Raw genomic sequence first — 6517 nt, 5'->3', positions numbered from 1 at the left:
GGAGAGACGGAAAGGGGGGCTCCTTCTAATCAAGTAGATGAATCGAAAACGGTGCTTTGCCGCTGAAGACTAGAAAGATTTAAATGCACAGGCTGTTGGCTGTTTGCAAAAAGTCTGCGCTTGCAGCGCTGCCCCTTCTCTCCGTGTATGTGTGTGTGTGTGTGTGTGTGTGTGTGTGTGTGTGTGTGTGTGTGTGTGTGTGTGTGTGTGTGTGTGCATGTCTTTCTATGGTTGTAGGCAATTTAGAGTTCCTGGCCATAGTTGAAAAAACACTGTGGCCAGTCCTCACATGCTGAAAGGGTTTAAGGGTAAAACTGGGTTTAGGGTCAAATATTGGATCATAGGTTAGGGTAAGATTAGAATGAAGTCTTTGTTAGGCACTTAGTTACTGTCCAGTGGTTAAGGTCAAGGTAAAAGGTCAAGGTAGGAGGCTAAGGTTATCTTTCTATTGTTGCAAACTGTCCTCCCTCTCCTGCATAATAAAGTGTCGCTGCCTGCTGACAACCAGGGCTTTTATTATTTGTCAAACACCTTTTGAGTAAGGAGAAGGGTAGAGCCGAGCAATAGATTAGAGTGGAGAGGATAGGAGAGGGAGAAAAAACATAGAGATGAAAGAATGAAAATACAGAGGAGGAAGGAGGGTGGTGATGACAAAACAAGGTAAGGGGGGAAAAAAAGAATCACAGGTGAAGAGGGGAGAGGAGTACCCTTCCGTGTTCTTCTCTACAAGGTTATTCCCTATTGTCAGGACCAAGAGGACCAACAACCTGTTATTATATCAGTTTACGGCAGACCGCTTTTCTTCAATGCCTACAGGTGCAGCTGTTCAATCTGTACTGTACAAACGCTACATTTTGTGATAAATTTCACAAACTGCAGAATATTGTGTGGAAATTAATTTACTGAATTGCATTGGAAACTGACATGTCGTCTGGCAGATTTTCATTGTTCCTAAATAACTGACTAACACATTATTGTTTTGTAAAACCGAATGTGATATTTTATTACTTTTTTGATTACAAATTTTGATTGCAGGGTTCAAACATGCAGACCTCTGCTATCAGTTGCATTTTACTCAATTAATGTTTTAGTACTGTCAGCCTATAATGTTAGACACGATGACGACAAAATGCTGAATAATGTTCTCTCTCTCACAGACCAGCACCATTTAAATGACCATACTTTTTACCCATTTAAAAATCACGCTGCTAAGTTTTGTATAGTAGCATCTCTACTTAGTTTGATTTTTAAAAACACAATACATGATGAATATAAGCTTACACAAATTTTGTTTTGGCTCAACAACAACAACAAAAAATGAATGCAACAGTTTGTGTCAAGCTTTTTGAGTTGAGAAAGTAAGTTGAAGCAACAAACTACATTGTGTTGAGGGAATTGGAAATTTACCACCCACTTAATTATTGGCATAATAAACACATGTTTTTGAGTCAGCCCCAATTCACAACAAAGTCACTTTAAGGCACTTTACAGAATAAAGTCAAGACTATAAAGATGTATAGAGAAAACCCAACATTTCCTCCCTTGAACAAGTCCTAGGCAACAGTGGAGAGAAAAAATTCCCTTTAATCGAAGAAAACTCCAGCAGAACCAGGCTCAGGGTGGGCGGCCATCTGCCTTGACCAGTTGGGGTGAGTGGAAAGTGGAGAGAGAAAAGAAAAGAGGAACAAATAGCAACAACAAAACATTGTGCAGGTTGCTAGGACCAGTGGCTGCACACTGGAAAACACACAGCTCCAAAGCCGGAGCTGTCTATCATGCAATAAATTAGTCAAGAAGTGGCCAATGTGATTAGGTATTTGAATAAAAACAGAGTGCAGAGAGCAGTTTGTGTGTTTCAATGTGGACTTAAACTCCTTGGAAAGGTCTTCTTCTCTCCATGGTACACCATAAGGCAGTGCATGGCTAACTCTTGGTGCATTTCAATTGTATCGTGCTAAAAATATTTTTGTAAAAAAGTTCAGGAAAAAGTTGTATCACAGCACAATGATTCAAAAATAAATCCTAAACACTGCAACAATACTAATATTCATTCCATGGTTTATGCAGGTTTATGTAGAAATAAAAGCAACACTGGAGAAACAAGCTAGAGATTTAGAGGACATTTGTATCCACAAAAGTATCCCTATTCAAAATGCTACTGTATTAGTTTCATTCTAATTTTGAAAAGGTAATAATCTATGTAAACAACCGCAAATGTTAACCAAACCCTGAAACCTTAAATGTAGTTAACTTTAGAAGAACAAATGGTACTTTATCAATCTTATCCACAGTCACAAGGCAAACATGGTCAGTTTACATGGCCAAATACAACCAGCACTGTGTGTAGTAGGTAAACAGAATCTATAAAGTTGGTTGGCCGGTGTCATCGTTTATCCATCAGTCCACTGGAGCTATTGGCTATAAGACATTCCAATAATAGAAATTCTTTGTAAAGCAGTTTACTATTCTTACCTTGAAAATGGTTCCCTGTGCCATGTACAGCAGGTCCTGTAACACGCAGTCTCCACTTGTTATGTTTTAAGTGGACGGAGGAGAGGACTTAAAATCTAGGACTCAACATAGAATGAAATTGAGTTAGCAAGTCCAATTTATTATGTTACCATGACTTAAATGACATTTGACTTTGATGAATGCAGAAATCTAAGGTTACATGACAAGTTGCTGTAAATAACAACATTATTATTTTATTACAACTCACGAGAGAAATGTTTTAAATACCAAAAAAAAAAATACCAAAAAAATACCAAAAACCAAAAAATTTGCATTTCTTTTAACTTAGAAACACACATTTTATTAATTGGCAGTAACAGATCCCCTGAACTACTTTTTTGAGTGTACAGTAAACAGGAGGACATCCTAAAGCTGATGTGTAAAACAGAATTTGCTTCTCTGAGCAAGCACACAGATGCATGCTCTATATATTCGAGATACTTGCTGAACACACACACATGCACAGCCAAAGGCCTTTTGACTACACACTAGAGAACACAGAGGAACATTTATTGAAGGTGTCGGTCAGAGATAACGAACATCATATTAATGCCTCACTCAGTCTCTCGACTCCTCTGTCTGTTTGTCTGACTTTTTTCTCCAATCTCTCAGTATATACTTCTTTCTCACTTCCAACCTTTAGCCCTGTCGCTGTCTCTCTCTTGAATCCCTGTCTGTCCCAAGATCTCTTTCTCTCTCTCCATTTTCCTTTTTTTTCGGGCACTCCTGTCTCGCTTATGCTCCTTTGCTATTTCCTTTTTCTCTGTAGCCCAGCGACCCATGTCACCTCCCCACCACCATCCCCACCACCATTTCTATAAACTTTGTGCTGTCGGGCAATTAATCATTTTTCTGAAGACTCGTTATTTTTTATACGAGAGCAGCTCACCTCGGATATAAGCACCCATTCCTGTGCCAGCTGGGAATGACATCACCCATCTCCCCCCTACTCTCCACTCTGCTGTTCCTTGCATTTTATAATACCATAAACAGTCTTTCCATATTCCTGCTTGTCTTTATGCTTGTGCTGGTGGCCCACAAATGCAAAAACCGAATCCCTTTACCACTATCATATGTGAAAAATTTTCTAATTGTATTTCTTTTCTTTCTAGTCCCAAATAATGATATTCAAATTCAATCTGGAATACCATAGAACACATTAAAAGGGAGACATGAAAGTTAGTGATAGTGAAGTTCTTGGTAAATCAAGATAGAGAGACACTGTCAACTTTCAACAGTAAACTTAAAAAAAACTATTACATTTTTCAAGCTGCTAAAACTTATTGACTGCAGCTGCCCGACACCTAATGCTTTCAGGTGTTCTTAGACCTCTAATAAACTGAATGTTTACTTGTTTTGGACAAAACAAGCAGTTTGAATATGTCAACTTGTGTTTTGGGAAATAGTGTTGGGCATTTTAATTATGTTCTTACATTGACTCAGTGAAGAACAGTAATCAGTAAAATCGGAAAATAATTTGTCATATAGGCTAATAGGTAATGAAAATAAGTATTTGTAGCCCTTGATAAAACCTTTACTACACGCAACCTGCAGTAGCTTATTAACTTATGTGACTTTTACATTAAAAGGCCCTTCAGCTCTACGCAGTAACCACATGAGGGAATAATTTGTCAAATTTTGTAGCCGAGCCCAGCAAGTCTGGGAATGTTTCCATGATTGAGCTGCTATAGAGTGAATGAACTGTGGTTTAACAAGACTGCAACACGTACTGATTGTTTCACGGTGCATTGGCTTTAATATTCTAACATGCGTTTCATTTCACAAGTGTGTGCGCACGTGTTGTTGTGTGTGTATGTGTGTGTGAGAGACAGAGAGAGAGATACAGAAAGAGAGAGTGTTAAATACTTAATTTGTACCTAATTTTTCAGTTTTGTGTTCATATGTGTGTATATGTGATTTGTCCTAATAGTTCTTTAGTTTCACTTAAAATATTCCCTTCACTTAATTGGCAAAACCTTGTATAACACTTCGGTATAAGTGGTTTCTTTAAGTGTCTGGTCAACAACATTTTACCATTTCATCCACTTGCTGAAGGGAACCATTCCCACTTCCCTTTTTACTGTCACATATCAACATACCATACATCATTTATATACCCATTTATATATAGATTTTGTATCCACTGTTTGTTTTTCTTACCTGCTGCTTGTGGTATACATTACCTGTATTAGTGGGATTATTAATATGCACTATTAATATTCCCTTTGGTATTTTTGCAATCATTTTGCAATCATTCCTTTTACATAAATGACATTATGTCCACATCATTTAACATTATTCACAACTGGCAATAATATTATGTGGCTTCTAGCCAATTTAGGTAAATTGTCAAGTTAAGTCGAACTTTAATGATCTAGCCCAATGACACAAGTCACAATTAGCTGGAAAAACATTAGACCTCTGGGTTAGATAAGAAAAAACTCCAAAAAAAAAAACAGAGTGCAGAGAGCAGTTTGTGTGTTTCAATGTGGATTTAAACTCCTTGGAAAGGTCTTCCTCTCTCCATGGTACACCATAAGGCAGTGCATGGCTACCTCTTGGTGCATTTCAATTGTATCGTGCTAAAAATATTTTTGTAAAAAGTTCAGGAAAAAGTTGTATCACAGCACAATGATTCAAAAATAAATCCTAAACACTGCAACGATACTAATATTCATTCCATGGTTTATGCAGGTTTATGTAGACATAAAAGCAACACTGGAGAAACAAGCTAGAGATTTAGAGGACATCTGTATCCACATAACTATCCCTATTCAATCATTCCATTTACATAAATGACATTTTGTCCACATTATTTAACATTATTCACCACTGGCAATAATATTATGTGGCTTCTAGCCAATTGAGGTAAATTGTCAAGTTAAGTCGAACTTTAATGATCTAGCCCAATGGCACAAGTCACAATTAGCTGGAAAAGCATTATACCTCTGGGTTAGATAAGAAAAAACTTGATTTAGAAAAAGAAAAAAAAAATCAGAAGGATCAGCTGGGGATGATAAACATGCAATATATGTTGTGTGTACCAAACCAAGGAATGTATTATATATATATATATATATATATATATATATATATATATATATACACATACATACATTGGACAATCATTATGACAATGTGAATGTAAATATATAAGAACAATGTCATCCAGAAGTATTTTCCATTTTCTGAAAGGACCTGAGCCACAAGACCTCCTCTCCACTATGAAGACTTGGTTAAAGGTCAGACGTACACGATGCAAAACCCAAATACATTATTTACATGTACGTAGGAGAACCATGCATGAGTTGGCATGTAATCAAAAAAACAGATATAAAGCTTTTTAGTGCTGGGGAGAATGAATGCAACAAAGTAAACTTGATTAGCCACTTCCTCTCTCCCTTCCCACTGAGTTATAGAGCCAGGGAATAGAAAACAATTTCCAATGCAATGTTATCAAGGACAATATCCTTTGTGATACTTAGAGGCCTAATGGTTATAGTTTGCTAAGCCTCTGTTAAAAGGCAATGAGGCCTCATACTTGAAGTGGTGCATTGGACTGCATTACACTGATTATGCATGTTTAGCATCAATATACATACAATCTCCTACAAATATACTGAAATGGCATGGCTAATTTATTTGTTTTCACTATACACCAGGACATTAGGATTTAAGATCAAATGGTGGATATCAGATTAATGTTCAGGGTTTAGACCTTTATTTGATGGTAATTACACCTCAATATGTTAACAGCATAGAACATTGCACCTTTTGTAGCAGATGACCTACATTTCTTTTTTCTTTTTTTGCATTTTTAAGCATAATTATTCCACAGTCCAACTTATTTAATCAGATCAGGGGTGGGAGTTGGAGTGCTGGGGGAGTTTGTTGAGTATCTTAATCTATGATATTACATCTTATTTCATCAATGATTGTATTTTGTATTAACGATCAGAGTTTGCAAATCACAGCTGTCAGAAATAAGGGAAATATACATAATTAA

This window comes from Channa argus, chromosome 3, assembly GCF_033026475.1.
Source record: "Channa argus isolate prfri chromosome 3, Channa argus male v1.0, whole genome shotgun sequence".
NCBI classification, from domain to species: domain Eukaryota; kingdom Metazoa; phylum Chordata; class Actinopteri; order Anabantiformes; family Channidae; genus Channa; species Channa argus.
Note: the sequence above shows the minus strand (reverse complement) of the source record.